Below are 18,895 nucleotides of genomic sequence, written 5' to 3' on the forward strand. Positions count from 1 at the left end.
AAAGAAGACCTTTGAGGATTTCACCTTGGGAACTTGTGACTTTAGGCAAGGCAAGGCATAGCGCATTTCATACCAAGGGGCAACTCAATGTGCTTTACATAAAGACAAAATATTTAACAGTAAGAACTAGACACGGAAAAATAACAGCATAAAATCATACCACAGAATAGTACAATTTGTAAACATTAAACATACTGTTAAAAGCAAGAAAAAAAAACAATAAAGAAAGTATTAAAGAAAAGAATATACATTAAAACCCTAGCCATTATTAAGAGGATTTACAGTGCAAATCCAAAATTACGATTAAAAGTTCTTAAAAAAGAGCTCAGCCATAAGCACATGAAAAGAGAAATGTTTTTAACCTGGATTTAAGTGCTTATGCTACGATTGGGGCTGATTTAAGTTCTGCTGGTAGTGTGTTCCAGTTGTGTGCAGCAGCTTTAGCAGCTTTGAATTGGATATTGATGTAATGAAAAAGAGAAGAGAGGCTATCAATTGATGGGAACTAACTCATCAATATCCATCGATAAAGTAGGTCGATATGTGTGTAAATTTGAGGGGGGAAAACACTCGCTCTCTCCCTCCTCCTCCTCCTCCTCCTCCTCCTCCTCCTCTCTCGCTCTGTGGCCCCAGCACCGTCACCACCTGGAAATCAGTCCCTCTCCCTTTAAGTGGGAGGTGAGCGGCAGGGCTGCAGCGGACGGTGACTGTTGGAAACCCAGACCAGCAGATAGAAAGTCACCGGGAGTGAGTAAGTGCGAGCGGAGTTCCGCTCTCTGCCTCCTCCACATTCAGGCACCGCGGCTGTTCCCCTCAGACTCTCTCTATCTATCTATCTCTCTATCTCTCTCTTTCCTTTACTCTTCCTTCTCGCGGCTCTCTCTCTCCACTTTTCTGACCGGGACCGGGATCCAAGAAGAAGAAGAAGAAGTGCACGCGCGCAGGCTACCGAGCCGCCTCTGTCCCAACCACCGTGCTTTGCATGCGGTGAGCAATTAAAGCGGGAGAGGAAGAAGAGAAGAGAAGAGAAGAGAAGAGGGGGAGGACGGAAGTTTTTTTTTCTACTCAGGGGGCGCACGGGGACTGGTGAGTGGAGGCTCGAGATCACACTGTAAAATGCTCATGTCAAAACTCTTGTCACCAACTAAATCCTGGAAGTGTGTGAAGTGAGAAGTCAGCGCGAGTGTAGCAGCCTATGTGTGTGTTTGTGTGTGTGTGTGTACTTATGTCAGGCTTCGTCTGCGTAGAAAACTTCCACAACTCTCACTGTCACGTGTGGATGTGATCAAAGTGTCAACGCAGTTTTTTTTTTTATCCTAACAACTTAGATCATTGTAAAACGTCCATCCTGATGCAAGCACATCAACCACTTCAGTCTGACTTGAGCCAACTCCTCTCCTCTGTCTCTCACCCTCATCCATACATCTCCTCTCCTCTCTCTGGTGACATCTTCATTTTTTCCCCCTCCTCTGCTTGAGCCAGAGAGAAGCTTCACTGCTCTGCTCTGCCTGGATGGCAGCGTAGCCTACACACTTCTTTACATTATGATGATGGTGATGGTGATGATGATGATGATGAGGGTGATGTCAACTCTGTTTGCAAATGCAAATGAGCAGGTATCAGCAAGCTGGTTGGCAGAGGTGTACAGGCTTCAACAGTATGGAGAGTTGTAAAGTGGCTCCACAGATGGATAACATCCTGTCAGGTGTCATTTATCTAGAAAGATATAGTTGATGTAAAGCTCAGGGTATAAAAGTGATAGTTAGTGCGCAGTGCTAAGTATGTAAAAGCCTGTGGGCATTATGCCACAGCGGGGGTCGCACTGAACAGTGAAGTTGTGCAAGTGTGTGTGTGTGTGTTTGTGTACATGTATTTTACAGTGGCTGGCTGAATACAAAGCTGTCGTCAGTGGGGAGTCCCTGACCTTTCTTTCCGTCAGTCTCCTTTTCTTTCGTCATCCGCTCTTTGCTCCCATCTTCACACCCCCTACTGCTGCCACCACTCCTTTCTTTCTTTCTTTCTTTCTTTCTTTCTTTCTTTCTTTCTTTCTTTCTTTCTTTCTTTCTTTCTTTCTTTCTGCATCTCTGTTGTGTGTCCAGCAACAACTGTCAGTGGTGAACCGGAGTGATGTGAAGAATCTGTCCGTCAACACCACTGGATAAGTGTATTTACACACACGCGCGCGCACACAGAATAATCTCAAGGAGTAGTTTGGCATTTCACCTTTCACCTCTCACCCCCCTCCTCCCCCTCTTCTTCTCTCTTTCACTTGGATCTTTGTCTTTCCAGGTGAATGGGTTCATGGAGGAAAGGTGACCCAGTCTCTCTCCCGCTATTGGTTGAGTTAAGTCTGACACCACAGCCAGAGGAGATACTAGTTTATGATTGGCTGACTGATGCCTGTTAGAATTGTACAAATCAAATCATTTATCCATGGTTTGGAATTATTGTGTAGTTAATTAAATATTAAACTACAAAACAAAACACAACAACAGATAAATTGACATCCATTATTGTCAACACTGGAACACTGTGGAGTGCATCAATAAGATTATAACACAGTCGCGGGAAAGACAGATAGAGAACCAATGCAAAGAACTGTCATCCATTTCTTTTTATTATTTTGTAAACCCATGCATGGGTTAGTTTATTATAGCCCCATGACATTTAATTCTTAGTGGTAATTATCAGATTTACCACAAAACAAATTCCCAGAGAACACAAAGGGTCATTTAACATCATGTCCTGTCTGACCCTCTCAGTATACATTTTTTTTTAAATCCATTTCAGAAGTTGCAGCAACAAACAAAGACCTAAACCTAAACAAACAAAGACGATGACATTTCTACTAAGATGGTTGGAACGATGTAGCTCCTTGCCTTTGTGAGTGGAATATAATGGAAACACGTAACAAAATGGAACCATGACAAACCAAGCCAACCACTGGTTTGCAAAAAAAAAAAGAATAGGAAAGAAAAGAAAAGAAAAGAAAAGAAAAGAAGAAATGGATGATTTTTTTTCTTTGTGCAGCTATGTCAGAATTGCTGTAATGCACTATGTTGTGTTGCAGTGGACAAAATAATGGACTTAGTCTTCTGCATCAGAGCACTGTCTTATGCAGTGTTTGCGCAGTTTTTTATATACTTGCACTAGAGCTTTGAATTTGCATGCAATGAAAACACTGCGTGTGTGTGTGTGTGTGTATATGTGCACTACTTCCTATACATCCGACATCTCCATAAGGGCAGCAGAGCACACAAAGGTTTTCCCCCTCTCTCCTCCTGACCTTCTATATCCTCTGGACATTGTTCTCTGAATCCTATTGAACCAGAGTCCACAGAGAAACACCACAATGGAGAATAATGGTGTGTCTGCATGTATGTATGTATGTGTGTATGTGTGTGTGTGTGTGTGTGCATGTGTGTGTGTTGTATGCTCCTCAGCCTCTCCTTTAGCGCAGTGTGAGGCCAAGCCAATCACACAGAACAATGCTGGGTTCGGGGGAAGCCGTGTGATCTCTTTAAATAAAATCCTGCGGCTCCTTCGGATCCTTTGGACGAATCAGTGGAAGTGAAAACACTCAGCTGGTCAACTGAAGCAGCCACAGTTTCCTCCACATGTCAGTCTTCGGGCCGAGTAGCGTCAGTGAGCGCAGTGCAGGGCTGAATCAGAAAGTGACTTTGACCAAGTGGTTAATGTAAAATGAAGTTTTTGTTTTACACATATAAAGACATTGGTGCTATATGTCTACATAACAGTGGAGCGTCAGTTTGATAATCATTAGAGATGAGTTGACAGTAATAATAAAAATAACAATTCATCCGCCAGTCATTGCAAACATTTCAAACTATCTTCCAGCATAGGTTTTGTTCAATCTTCTAACATTTTAACAAAAAATAATTGACACATTAATAAAAAATTAAATTAGCAATAAGAAGCAGCCTTAATTATTTAATTTTGCATACACGTTTAAACATAATGTGAGCCAGCCCCAGTTGAGATGTTTATTCAGTCTCATTTCCCTCTCATTTAACCATATGAAAAGTTTCATTGAGATCAACACATGTATCTGTGTTTAAAGAGCCAACAGGGCAGCGTAGGAATATTGTTAAACAGAAAATATAATATACACTGAAGACTTAATAACATCCAGTAGGAGTGAGTCAGAAATAAAAGCATTTGCAAAGGTCTTAGTGAATGCTCTTTCATAGATCCTCTAATTGGCCTAAAGTGCAAGTTCCTCTGCACATTGTTCCAAGCTTACCTGGCCAACCCCTTCTTAACTGACATCTGGAGGACGCACCGAGGCTCGTTAAAATGTGGGTAGATCTTCGCTCTGCCACAAGCTTACTTGACTTTCCCATGTTTTGCAGTTAGTCTACATGTCTTTCAGTTCAGTTTGTCTCAAAACTTAAATACATGACATTTAACTTTTCACACTTTGTATCAGTATCAAATAATCTGCAAGCGTCAGTAACTCTCCACTTCCAGCTTTTGTGTTTATGAGAGCATCGTCTACGTACATTCATCGTCTTTGCATTGACGTCGGAGACAAACGGTTTTTAAGTGACAAAGGTCTATTGTGTAGAAAAGCTGTTGAGGTGGTGCCGTCAATTATAAATCCACATTCCCATTCAAGCTTGATAGCTGGTTAATGTGTTTGTCTTCTGTTCTGCGCCATAAAAAGTGGATAAAGTGAGATTATTCGGGTTAATTCTTCACTACCTCCTTGATAAGGGCCTGATATCACGGCCAGTTTCTCCCCCTTTTTTGCATTATGTAACAGCCTCTTCTCCTCATGTTGAGCCGTTATGACCTGTGCACATATGGTCTTCAATGACTTTAGTGCATCGGTGTCACGCAGGGAAAACTCACCACGTTTAGTTTAAGTGCTGAAGAAAGTGGTGCTTTCGGCAGAGTTGAGAACTCTCGGTCATCTTTTAAGAGTCAGGATGCTTCTCGTCTTTTTTTTTTTTTTTGTCTCTCACGCAAACGGGGTGAGGAAGAGCAGTAATTATGAGTGGAGATGTTAAATGTGTCAGGAGAAGCTGTTAGGAGTTCTCGTCTACATGATGGAAACACAAAGGTGGAACCTCTCTTTGATTTGTGATGCCTCGTCTTCACATCTCCCGGTCGTTCGTCATGGGACTTCTGTAAAATAAAAAAAGACGAGTGCAGGAAGTTCACAAGAAACAGACACACACACACACACACACACACACACAAAGGACACAGAGGCTGACACAAGGCAGGTGATAAAGTGCAAGCCTTGTTCTGGTGATGAGCCACTCTCAGAGACACGTAGAGGCAACACACACATCCCTGTAAGAATCTACACATACATTCAAGGTAAGACTCTGCTTTAACAAAACTCAGTCATACGAGTGAGACTTGTTTGTTTGTTGTAGAGTGTTGTGTCTGTGTGTGTTTCTGGGGCATTATTTTTAAGCATCTGATAAGCAGTAATGTGATATCAACAGCTTCAATAAAGCTGAAGATAAAACAAGAAAAAAAACCTAGTTAGCATAGTACATTTACATTCTGCCAGCTGTGCGTTGGATGTGTACTCACTGGGAGTGTGTGCGCGCTGTCACAAGCTCATAATAACGTGTTAATAACACAGTGGGATAAAGCGCTGTGCTCTCAGCCGTGGCAGTGCTATTTATCAACAGACGTAAATCAGTTTGGAGCGAGAAAGGACGGAAGCATCCTTGAACGTTGCCCTGCTTCTTTTCTCACGCCACTTTTGAACAGTTTTTAATCCCTGGAAAAAAGGGGGGAAAAAACAAAACAAACAAAAAAAAAAAACGCTCAAATTTTCTGAATTTGTAGACGCAGGTGTGTCTGTTGGGAGCGCGCAACGTGAGGATACAAGCTCCTACAGGACTAAGGTGTGTTTCATTAAATACAGAGTTGAGAGGGAAGCTTTTATTGGGAAGTATGCGTTGCTATTTAAGTTCTGATTTTTGTGAAAGGGCCATAACCACAGGTTGCTTTTGTCTCGCTGTTCCCATAATGCTTGTCACATAACAGACTGGCATTGTTTGGCACACATGGACATGAATAAGCAAGTTTATGTGCTTTATGTGCAACAATTAAAACATTGTAAAAGCTGCCTTTCACCTTGCGTTGCCTATAGAGATGTTGAGCTGCTGGGATTGTGATAAATGTTGAGCTTACATGCAAGAAGCATTGTGCAGGACATAACGCAACATACATAAGCAGTTTTTAAAACATAAATGTATCAAGTTCCCACACTGTTGGATGTTTTCCTCTGCCATGGAGACAAAAAGCCCCTGTTTGGCTTTTGATATTTACTACTTTCTCAGCACTAACCAGCAGATTTGCATCAGCATCAGAGAAGCGCCAGCAAACAGCTGTTTTTTTGTTCACCCAGACTGAGGATAAAGGTACCATCAGCTTGTTTCCATCCTCTTTCCAGCTGATTTGTTTATTTCTGCATCAATTGAGAAAATTCACAAACACTCTATTGATGGATGAACTCGGCACGCACAAATAAAAACACACCCGTTTCCTCGTTCATTTACATGACTTTCGCTCAACAACGCTGCTCTGTTGTAATGTGAAACCTTAAGTCGAATTTTCTCTTTCAAAACACAAAACTCATGCTTGACACCTGCTTGTTGTGTGTGTGTGTCTGTGTTGTCATTTGCAAATTACCAGAGACCGTTTTGTTTGCGCCACAGTCGTCCAGTGGTATGATTTGCATTTCCGTTCAAAATCTGTGAAATCTAAAGCGACAGTCGAGCCATTATGTGCCCGCTTTGTATAAGTTGGTTTCTTGTTTGACTTTAGTATCTGTGGTGTGTGTGCGTGTGCGATACGTCTTTGAGCTAGACCTGTCATTAATGGTGCAGTTCTTTTAGCTTTGAATGAAGTAAAACAGGTGGCTAACTGTGTCCTCTGTTCTGATGTCTCTGTAAAATGTTTGTGACAGCTTCTCAACTGTTTATCTCCATCTGAACATGATAACTTTTTGAAAATCACATGTTTACATCCTGCGCACATTATCTTTGTCGCTGTTGAGTTTTCACCGCCATGAGTGATCTATAATGTCAAAGGAAACAGTATAGGCTAATGATGTGTGGGGTGTCTTAGTAAGGCCGTACGAGCGCATGCACTGTCCCGCTGCACAGTGTCTAAACTTTTGTTTTTACGCTTCCTCTATTTTATGTTCCACTGCAGGCAGATAAGGATTTTTTTTCCATGTTTGAATTCTTTTTCATGTATCTCCAGTTTATCATTAACACAACTGAGTGAGAAAAAGCCCAGATAAATTCCAGACTGTGACATTTATCATCCCGTCACCTCAGAAAACCAAAACAAAGACCCCTGCCATGAAGAATAGTGAAGTTTCTCCACTTATTTATAAAACTATATTTACCTTCACTCTGTTTTTAACAGTATTTCATAAGAACGGCACTAAATTGCAGAAGAAGAAGTTGGTAACTGAAGATAAATATTTAAAACAGCTTAAGCTCAGCTGCTTCTGTAACTTTATAAGCAAACCTTACTCAAAGAAAGGGAAGGGGAGCCTTGGCTTGGGACTATTTTCAGCGGTGGATTAATCGACATTTGGTGCTCTGGCGAGTGTTTACGGCAGCAGGAGGTGTGGAGCAGCAGTGTATGTTGGACTGAGTTAAAATGAACAACATGATAAAGGAATGTGTCACCCAGAGCTACTGTGACTCACTGATGTGTTGGGGGTACAAAGGTCTACGGCATACAGGAGGAATGATATGTCACTCATCACTTGTTAGTTTGAATCATTGTTGGTTTTGCTCTTTTTTTTTAAATTAGCTCTCAATGCAGCAAAAATAAGCAGCTTTATCTTTGCTGGCACAACACAATCACTATCAATATCAACCGAGTGTTTTATCCTTTAGCTGCTATACCGCTCACCTCAGGGATGCAGTTTTCTAGACAGGCTTGTCATCTTCAAAGGTGTTTGAAAATCCTTCTCTGTGTTTTATTTGAAGTGTTGATCCATGAGGAGATATATTTGTGGTTTTAAGAACCAAAAAGAGAGGAGGCTCTTAGTCTGTCTTCTGATTGACTCACCAACCCATTGTTTTCCTAGTGATTAAAAAAAAAAGAAAGGAAAAAAAAGCAGATTTCAGGAAAACCGAGAGTGTTTATTGTGACATCACAAAGTCACAGATGTCCTGGCGGCTTGTTGTAAGGTTCCGTTTCTAAATACGGGCAGTGTGCTTTTTTCCATGGATGGAACATACTTTAACGTTGTTTATATAGAGCGGAGACCTGCTTTGTATTTTTTTTAGAAAAGAAAAGAAATGTAAATCTTAATTTATATGGGACCTTTAAAAGAACCACTTTTTTTTTTTTACCTTGAGGAAAGTTTTCTGAAGGACTTTAATTTTCACTCACTTACTGACCTAGCCAGTCTTTTTCTTTTACCAGAACAACATGAGTTAAGATTCAGGAATTTTGACAGAAGCACAGTTAAAATGTCAGGTGACATTATAGAGAAATAAAGCCGGTGTAGAGAGGAAGTCAGAGTGGATGGATGGGTCAACAAAACATGCTCCACTATGTCCAGCAGCTGGTCTCTTAACTGTGTGTGTCTGCTGTTTGCTGCTGAGCAGGTAGTGTACGCTGAAAACAGCTGCCCGCTGCGGCCGAAAACAGCACTCTGAGGACCGCGAGAGTGAGGAGAGACATTAAAGTTGGGGAGCGCACGGCCGAGCCACACACTGGAAACTCACTATACTGTAACGCTTGTGGTGTGGAGTGTAGAGTGAGGCGAGCTGCAGATTCAGGTGGTTTTTTCCTTCGTGTTCAACGGCACGAGCAGCTCCTCGTTGTTGAAGTAGTGACATCATAACAACACAGGTTATTGCTGCCTTTGACATAATTCTATAATCACTGGCGCCTGCTTGCTGCTCTTTCCTGTTCATCTCTCTCTCTCTCTCTCTCTCTGCATCTTGAGCTAGCATTGCATAGCTGAGTGGATTTCTCTATGAGCCCTAACATAAGGGTTAATGGAGCATCTCTTGGCCGTGACTGTGTTCAAAGCTAGGAGTCCTGTCATTACCGTGGTCAGCCAGCTACTTCAAGCATGATCTCCAGCTTATTGGAGCTGGTTAAGACCTGCAGGACTAAGTTGTTTGTAACATAAGTAGCTATACTTGTGAAGCACACATGTGCACACATACACATGTGCAAACACACACACACACACACACACACACACACACGGAGCAAAGACCTCCTGCAGTTTCTCAATGCTGAGACGAACAGGCCCTCGGCAGAATCACCTGTTGTGTTCCTTACTGCTCAAAGGCGTTTCCATAGTAACACCTCAGAGCCCTGGCCCCTTGGTCTATAAGACCCTCAGCAAACATAGACCCCCACCACCACCACCGCCACCACCATTACAAACTCCATAAAAACACACATGCACGCACACACACACACACACACACACACACACACACACACACACACACACACATTGTGCACACGTGCGTGCTCTCAAGAAGCGGCAGTGAATGGAGTGAGGATATAAAGTGTGCCGGGCTAAAGGAGAGAGCACATTGTGAGAGTCAGGCCTCCTTTGTCTGAGCTAGCCTGAAGGAGCAGGGGGTGGGATGGGTGTGGGGGTGGGGGGGCTTTGTGAAGGAAGAGAAAAAAGTGGCCTTCATACACATCCTTTCTTCCCTTTCTCTTGTTCTATCGCTTTATTGGGAGTGCGTTTTGTCTTCTTCCCCCCCCTCGTCCTCCTCCTCCTCCTCTCTGATAAATGCCACAGTAGCCTTTCGCTAGCCGCCACAATAGACGACCTGTTTCAGAGAGCGCAAGAGGGAGAGAGAGAGAGAGAGGGAGAGAACAGAGTGGGGGAAAGAGGGAGAGAAAGAGGGATGAGAGAGAGGCATGAAAAGAAAAAATGGGTGCTTTTTAACCTGTGCTTCTGAAAAGCAGAAGAATAAAAGGGGCCGTGACTAAAGCCAGAGTCCTGTTCTCCTCTCTTTTCTCTCTCCTCAGTGTCTTTGTGAAGGGCACAGTTGTGTCATCAGCCTATTTATACATCTTATTTAGAAAGCCTCTGAGAGAGAGAGAGAGAAGAGAGAGAGAAGAGAAAGAGAGAGAAATCAGGGGGGTCTGTAGTGTGTAACGCAGCAGACATGTTAGACTTGTTTAGCACTTAAATTTGATCATCCTTAATACTCACTACATAACGTGTCATGAAGTCTGTAGAGCTCCGCTTTGAAACGACTTCATTCTTGACAGTGAGCAAAATCAATCAATCAATCAAAATTTATTTGTATAGCACTTTACAGTAGCCAGACGGTACCCAAAGTGCTTTACATCAAGGCAATAAAATAATCCATAAAAATAATACATAAAGAACAATACATAGAAATCGAGGAAAGTGCCACAGTGCTGCAAGAAGACACAAGAAAGTGCTAGTGCTGCAGGGTGTTAAAAGCCCTCTCAAAGTGCATACAGTAGAATAAAAACAGACAAAAATAAGTACACTTAAGAGCAGGACATCCCTAGTCAGAGTTAAAAGCTAATCTAAAAAAGTGCGTCTTTAGCTTCGATTTAAAAAGGCTGAGGTCAGTAATGGTGCGAATGTCGGGTGGCAGTCTGTTCCACAGCCTGGGAGCTGCAACAGCAAACGAACGGTCGCCCCACTGTTTGTATCTAGAGCTTGGGACCTCTAACAGAAGCTGGCCGGAAGAACGGAGGGCCCTGCCATGATCGCGGATAGTTAAAATCTCTGACAGGTAGGAGGGAGCCAGGCCGTTGATGGCATAAAAAACAAACAATAAAAGTTTAAAACTTTTATGATCAAAATGATCAACCATCAGTGACTTGTTGGTTTTATCCTTTTTTTTTATTGATGAACATTTTTACAGAATAATGGCGTTTATTTGTACAGCACTTTCCAAGAAGAAGTGCATCTCAAAGTGCTTTGTAACAAATTGAAAAGACACAGACTGAACATAAGAAGATGATATAAAGTCAGAGGATAAGAAAACGGTAACACAGTGCTGAGCGGTGCATACATTTCAAGTGAAGAGATAAGTTTTGAGTTTTCTTTTAAACATACTTCTCAACTTGCTTTTCAAATTGCTCATAATGCACACTGTTCTTTGAGCAGATCTGTAGCAATAACATGTTTAGATGGATGCAACAGCGCTTGCAGCACGGGAGAAGTGATTTGCTGTCACATTGAGGCCACAAGTTGCATAGTTTCAAGCAGGTATACGGTGAAGGCTGCATGCAGCAATAGCAAAACACTGGGCCGTGCACCTGCAACTGGGACGACTTGTCCTGTCATTATTGTTTTTGAGTTGACACAGAAACACAAATTCTACTAAAAGTCACAGCAGCTGAGAGTCAAACCGAGAGCATGTAACCTCGATTCACCTGCCTGTTGACCGGGAGGAATATTGGAGTTAGACGTTATTTGTGAAATCCTTGGATTTGGAGAGTGTAACCCATACAGACTCATGTTCTTTCCACAAGACAAGGATGTTAAAAAACAAAAACAAAAAACAAACAAAAGACAATGGCCTATTAAACAGACACATTTTCCTATTTAACAGTTACATTTCCAACTGCGACAGTCCTTCTGCTTTGCACATGCTGCTCCATCTGACAGGACTACTCTCTCCAAACCATTGAAGTTGAGCCAATGGAGTTGTTTGCATATTTAGTCGCTACCTGCACTTTTATTTACTTGTAAGCAGCAGCTTCAACTGTGAGCCAGAGTTGAACGCTACAACAGTGTGTGTACTAACATGCTAGAAACCAAAGCTGACTCCACTCGAAGCTGTTTGTTTCTGCCTTTTATCAGCTCTGTAGAATTTTGACCACACCACAGAGACAGATGAATAAAACAGAAACCACATCCCTCAACTTTGGCAGTCAGGGGGAAAGTGCACTCGTATGCATAGCAGCGGCACATATGACTTTGCACAACTGATCTCCTGACAACAGAGTCAGGTTTGAGTGGTTTTATTTAAGAAAATGAGCTTATCTAAGTGGTCATGGGTGAGTCATGCAAGCAGTTTGTTCAGCAAGTCTTGTTAAAAACGCATCAGGACAATAATGTAGAGAGTCATGGTTTAAAAGAAACAGAGCAAAGCTGCAGATGACTTGAGCTTGGGTGAACCTGTGTGACAGCCGGGTGCTGATCAGTCCAGTTAGTGGATGCAAAAAGATAGAGAACAACTGCAGCAGATATTCAAGTGATGCACCACGCAACTTTGCATGATGTTCATAAGTTCTTGATCAATCAAATCAATCTGGTATCAGACATGAGACAATCATTAGCATCCTGTGCCCCAGTGTAGATACATAGGTAATATGTCCTGCCCTCAGTCAAGTGTCAAGAGTGTGAAGAGAAGAACATATGGCAGTATTTCTTTTTTTTAAGCTGCAGGACAGCAACTTAAAATTAAACAACTTGATCTCAGATCTATAACACGCTTTGGTTTGAGCCAGTATTCAATATTGCAGTAGGGTATTTCCCACGTGCAATATTTTTCATAATGTCAAAAAAAGGAAATTATTATTCATCTGTTTGCTGTTTTACCAAAGCAACTATAATGACTTTACTAGAATTTGATTTTGTACTTGTGTCCTGATACCAGAGGGACTACCGATATAAATTGGCATTTTTGCTACAATCTTGCACGTTTACTTGGTGTAGCCTATTTGATTTGGATGCTCATTATGCATTGTGCCTATCAAATAAACAAACAACTTAACAGATAAATAAATATAACCCCAAATTATCACATATCATGATATTTGGGCAGGACTCCATCTCTATTGGCAGCTACGGTGCTAACGTCACCTCCAAGCAAGCTAGTGTGGTTCCACCAACGTTATAGCTTCTCTAGCTCAGTGCAGTTTCTCTCACTTAGGGCTTTTTGTTATTCAGTGCAGTTTTATTTGAAGTTTATAGTGGCAAATCGAAACATAAACTGATTTAAGGTTTATTTAAGATCTTCAAAATTATTTTTTTCTAAGTTTTGCCATCAGTATTCAGATGAATACATGCTAATTTATTTAAGGGGGGATTTGACGTCATAGCTGGTTTCTACTGTAACATAGATGATATCCACCAATGCTGCAATAACTGTGCTGTCATACCTTCCATAAAGGTTTTAATAAACTCTTTACAACCATGTCTGAGATCTGAGCCATGATAATGGCTCCTTCATCTTGTTGGATTTATATTCTGATGAACAAAAGAGTATTGGTAATATTATATATTGGTAATATTCTAGTAATGGTAGTCAATAGAGATGATTTTCCACCTTTATCTCGACACAGAGTGAACAACACAACAAACACAAGATGAATCATTCTTAAGGTCACACTACAGGTCTGCAGACTGCCTTATTCCTCCATGTCCTAAGCATAAAACACTTTTTGTCAGCTTGTTTTACCACCGGTCACGCATTAACCACGGGGCGGTTTGTTTGTGTGCACATGAGAGAATGTGATCCTTTTCATCCCAACGTAACGTGGATTATGAAATTACTTTGCCTGTGCCTCATCTGTTAAAGTAAATAACTCATCAGAAGCAGAAACATAATTATGCAGCAAAAAAAAAAAAAAAACCCTACCAGCTAATTTGCTAGTGACTTATAATGAAAGTGAGAGAATGAATCAGCATCACTCTTTGTTCTTCTTTCCCTGTCAGGTCATTCTTTTGTATAACTTCTCTGGTATTTATCTTGTATTTTGTTGCATCATTGGTTATAAGGGAAATTTGAAGAGATAGATGTGTGTGTGTCTGTGTGTGTGTGTGTGTGTGTGTGTGTGTGTGTGTCTGTGTGTGTGTGTGTGTATGTGTGTGCGTGTGCGCCGGGGGTGGGCCTCTATGGGGCTGCCCCTGGACTCCAAGAGGAAAAGGGGAGTAAAATGTAGTCTTTGTGATGTCTCTATCAGTCAATCGCGGCGCTGGAGTTCCCAACACTGCCTGTTGTGTGTGTGATGAACTGACCAACGACCACAGAACAACAGCAGCTTATCAGAGCTTGTATCTCTCTGCGTTCGCACACACACACATAAAACACAAACACACGCTCAGTACAGGATTTAAAAAAAAAAAAAAGAGGAAACTGAGTGTGTATTCTTGAAGAGCTTATTCTTTGGACTGTGCACTATGGTTCAGTACCCTTGACATCAAAAGGCCACGAGAACAGAGGAAGAGAGGGGAAGGAAAGGAGAAGAGAGCGAGGCTTTTGTGTCTCCAGTCCTGAGAGCTCATTCTCTAATGAGGCCCAGTCAGCAACGCAAGGAAGCTTTGTTCAAGGACTGTGTGTGTGTGTGTGTCTGTGGATGTGTTACCAACCCCTCAATAAAAGAAATTCAAGACCCAAAACATGCACACGCACTTCTTTGAGACTTCATCATCTGTCTGTGATCTGCTCTGCTCTTCGTTACCTTTTCTCATTTCCCTGAAAACCCTCTCTTTGAACTTCTCTTCAAGTCAGTCAGCTAGCAGTAAATACAAGTCAGGTAAGGTGTTTGACAATGAAGCAAAAAAAAATCATGTCGACAGGTGTGTATTTTAGACTTAAGATCAGTCTGTGTTTGACGTTCAGGGAGCTTTTTACCATTTATTTTTCAGATTTTGGTCCTAATTGTGATTATTTTTCCCATCTCGTGTCAGTATACACAGACACAGACTATCAGCACATTAGACGCCACTTACGTCTTTATGTTGGATCGTACGTTCAGCATGATGAGAGAAATTCCTACTCTCTCTACCACGCACATGCAGCAGGAACTTGTAAAACTAAACATAGTGAGCTGTGCAGCGTGTGGTCAGAAGCAGAGCCAGCCATCTGACCGGTGCCATGGTACGTCTTCATTTTCCCACTGAGTGGTTTCTGATGGTGGCTAGGCTCGAAGTGGTCTCAGACTCAAACAGTAGATGCACACGACGCTGCTCTGTTTATTCTATATCGGGCATCACACATTCAGCACATGCAGTTGACACATATGGTTGACGAGTACAACCCCCCTGACGTTGTCTGATGAAGACATTGATGTCAGGCCGACCTTTTCCGCCACGCAGACAGTCGGCATAATTTGACTAATTTGAGTTATTTAAACTTAACGTGGCACAGTCTTTGCACAAGCATGTGTGCATTTTATTTATTTTTTGTTCGTTGTTAGTCTTTGGGTGGTTAGTTTGGAGTCAGAGTTCGCTTGGCGGTTGAACATCGAGGTTTCAAACTTCAAAAATAAAAAAGCAGAACTCTCACTCTCAACGCGTGTCGAAACGCGTTGAGTGACAGTCCTATTAGGTGAAATCTCTCATTTGCATCCTTCTAAATAAACCTGAAACACTTCCCTGTGTGCCATACATCTAGATCGGACAAGAGACAGTAAACAAAACGTAACCAAGAGATGAAGCGCTGTATGTTTGATATGATTTTCTTACAAGCACAAATCTGTAGCCATATTGCCACAAATGCAACTGCATCAAAAAAAAAAAAAAAAAGTAAACAGAAGATGTGTTTAGGATGATCTTTCTTTTGATTTGACCAACTTGAGACTTAATAGGCTTTTTTGGTGCAGTTCAGTTGAAAATGATTATGAAAAACAGATTGATTTCACTGTGTCATCTACATGTTGCCTTACTCCCTGGCCTTTGTGCCACAGCTCTCTCTTTATTCAGACTTTGCGTTCCAGTTATGTTCGCACGTCCAGGAAATCATAACCGTGCATAAAGCCGACTTTGTTAGAAAGCATCCGAGCTCTATGAATGCTTGTTATCACACTGTTATCGCACCTGTTGGATGGATTTTGATCAGTATCGTACACATCAGGGCCGCTGTGAGGTTTACCTGTGACAGTGTGCTAATTATGCAAATGAGGCTCATGTACGGTGGGGTTTGAAGAGGCCCTTTGTACTTCCCCTCGTGAGTGGAGAGGTGGGGGGTAGGAGAAAGGGAAAAGGGAGGGAGGAGTGGGTCAGGGGTAACAGAGGAGTAGAAAAGACAGACGCTACTGGCGAGGGAGTCCCAATCACTATGACTTGTGTCAGCAGCTCTGTTGCAGTCAGGAAACGTTGCTGGATCTCCTCACATCTGCTGCTCGGCCGTCCCAGGTCAGTACCAGGATCTGGTGCCAGGTAAATTTAGGATTTTAGACATAAAACCAGCTTTGTATTCATTATTGATGATGTATTTTTTAATAATTGATTCATTTCTTCAGTTTTTCCCCAACTGAACTTGTGCACAAAGTTTAACTGCTATGAATTATCTGGAACATTATAGTGCTTACCTACTTGATCCAAGCACAGCAAAGTCCCTCACTGATTTTCAATGAGAGGTTCGGGTTTGGAGAATCCAGATGATTCACACGCTGATTACAAATGAAAATCAGGATGTGATGTTATGTCTGTCAGGTATGTTTCAGTTTACTGGCAGCACTTGCCGTGATCAGGCCGAGCCAGGCCCCATGGGCAGACAGGCACCAGCTGGCACAGGTCACTGGATTGTTTTATCATCCCTAAGCAAATACTGCTAACTGTGAAACATTTCCCCAAACATTTGTTTATACATTGCTTCGCACTTGTCTTAACACGACTGCGCAGCAGGTTGGAAACTTACTGTAAGAGCCCTGTCACGAAACGCTGTCAACAACTGAACAATGTGCGAGAACAATTTGTTGCGTTCAGCGTTCAGGAACGGTGTGATGGAGCCGGCTGTGTAAATAATGCAAAGATCTAGTTGTGAGATGTTTTACATTTGCTTTCTTTTGTGTGGTAGACTGTTGTGTTTGAGGCAGCTGAGTAAGACACGCTGTGGTTTTCAGTCTTTGATTTGTTCCTGCAGGGAACCTTCTGCCATTACAGCTGTCAGTCTCAGGGACAACAATGAGAAAGTCTTTATTTGCTTATCACCATGTAAACCTCTTTAGATATCTAACACTTTATCCTGCTGCTCTCAACTGCTGAGACCGGCTCCTGGCACTCTCTCCCCGTCTATTGTGCGCTCTCTGTTATTCAGCCTCGGGCACTAGTTGGAAAGCGACAAGGACGATATAAACCCAACAAGCTGCTCCCAGGCAGGAGGGGGAAGAAGAGGAAGAAAACACAGAGAGAAAGAATAAAGAAACAAAGGAAGATAAGAAAAGAGAGAGAGAACAACAGAGCGGATTTGCATTGACAATTCCCTCGTGGGGTGGTGGTGGTGGTGGGGGGGTATGTTAGGTTTTTACGTGTTACAACTTGTTGGGTAACTGAAGGTTTTGTGTGAAGTGATTCCTGCGTGGTGGGAAGTGTAAGGTTTCAGTGTTGTCATCGCTCAAAGGAGAGGAGCTGATTTTTATCAGAGGGCAGAGGTATGTTCCCCCCTCCGATCACTGTCAGCCTCCCTCGCCTGCTCCTCCTCTGTGACAGGAGCCCTCAGTTCGCAGCAGGCGGGCTGGACAAGTGTTGCTCTGTAACAGCCCAGACACTACTGTGGTCTCCCATAAGGGGTCGGTTCACAGAAATCACATCACACTCTTTCTCTTTCTCTCTCGCTCTCGCTCTTGAGTTTTTGAAAAGCCGAGCTCCATGTATCAGTTACTAGAACAGCAGAAAGTCTGATTAACACATCTAACACATCTGCAGGAGGGAAAACTCTGATACCTTTATAATGTTTCAATACTCCACTGTCAGACACAACTTATGTTAATTTACTCACACCAGTGTTGGGCCAATTTCCTTCGCAGCTTTAAACTTGATTTTCACGAATTCCCAAGAAACAACTCAGAAGATACAAGTGTAATGTTTTAATGATGCTTGATTCTTGTAAAAATGTAAATGGCCACTTGGGGGCAGCAAAACAAGACAGAAATGTTATAATAGCCTATAGCGTATGTGGTCACCGGCTAACATTTTAACATGTTATCAGTTACCCATGTTCATGTGGGCTTTGACACTAATTTCCGTGGAGTTGTGTAGAACTTATATTCACTCTTCCTAGCTGTTTTAACCAACACTAACTAACGACAAGACGACAAACGTTCGTAATAGTTAGCTGTTCGCGTTGATCGTTGAGCTGTAGCGTTACTTACAGTGGGTCATTAGAGCTTTTTTAGTTGAAAATTGCAACATGATCAACTGGAATGAGGTGAAGTTTGTGGGTGGGAAATAATTCAGATCAGCAACTGAAATGATTTTTACAATTAAAAAAGGGGATATCATGACAGAGGGTTAGGGTTAAGAAAGTAGATTTTTTTGTTTTTGCTTGCCTTGTGACAACGTTGCCTGCATGGGTGCTTTTATTTCCTGTCAGTGCTGAACTCACCACGGCAGCCAGTCAGTAATTTGTTCAGTTATATATATTTTAAATGTGAGTGAAATTGGTTGCAGAAGTCTCTAATAGTAGTTTTTTGGTCACTTTGCTCTACTTTGTTTAGCATAACAGCTGCTCTGAGGTCTGTTTTATTGTGATTTCTTAGCAGCATGTGGTGAGCGCCTATAAAAGCTGTAGGTGGTCGGAAAATGGGCCTCAATCAGAAAACCTCGTAAGAATGCTACTCAAATCATGCCACAACACACATGACATGCACACACTCAAAGACGGTTTCCACATGAGTGCATGCAGTCAGCTGCTGATAAGTGTGTTTAACTAGATGAGAGAAATGTGGAGGAGGGAAGAGATAACCTTGACTAGTTTGCATTGTTCTCTCTAAGACACTAAAGGCATTGTTTAAAAAAAAAAAAAACCCTTTGTGTTTGTGAAACAGACACACACACCTTGATGCATTCCTCGCTGTCAACGGCTCTGGGTTACTAAGATTCTGTGCATACCTCTGCATTGGGTGACACACACACACACACACACACACACACACACACACACACACACACACACACACA

The 18,895-nt window shown here is 42.1% G+C and overlaps 1 protein-coding gene across 1 annotated transcript in view; it reads left to right on the forward strand.

Annotated features, from left to right (window-relative positions):
* Window positions 1–690: 690 nt before the first annotated feature.
* sox13 (SRY-box transcription factor 13) overlaps window positions 691–18,895 on the forward strand; it is a gene marked incomplete at its 3' end in the record, with an annotated part of 40,933 nt that continues 22,728 nt past the window's right edge. The window contains exon 1 of the mRNA XM_083971613.1: window positions 691–1,086. The remainder of the gene's footprint in view (window positions 1,087–18,895) is intronic.

The sequence above is a fragment of the Trachurus trachurus genome (genome assembly GCF_905171665.1).
Source record: "Trachurus trachurus genome assembly, chromosome: 5".
NCBI lineage: Eukaryota > Metazoa > Chordata > Actinopteri > Carangiformes > Carangidae > Trachurus > Trachurus trachurus.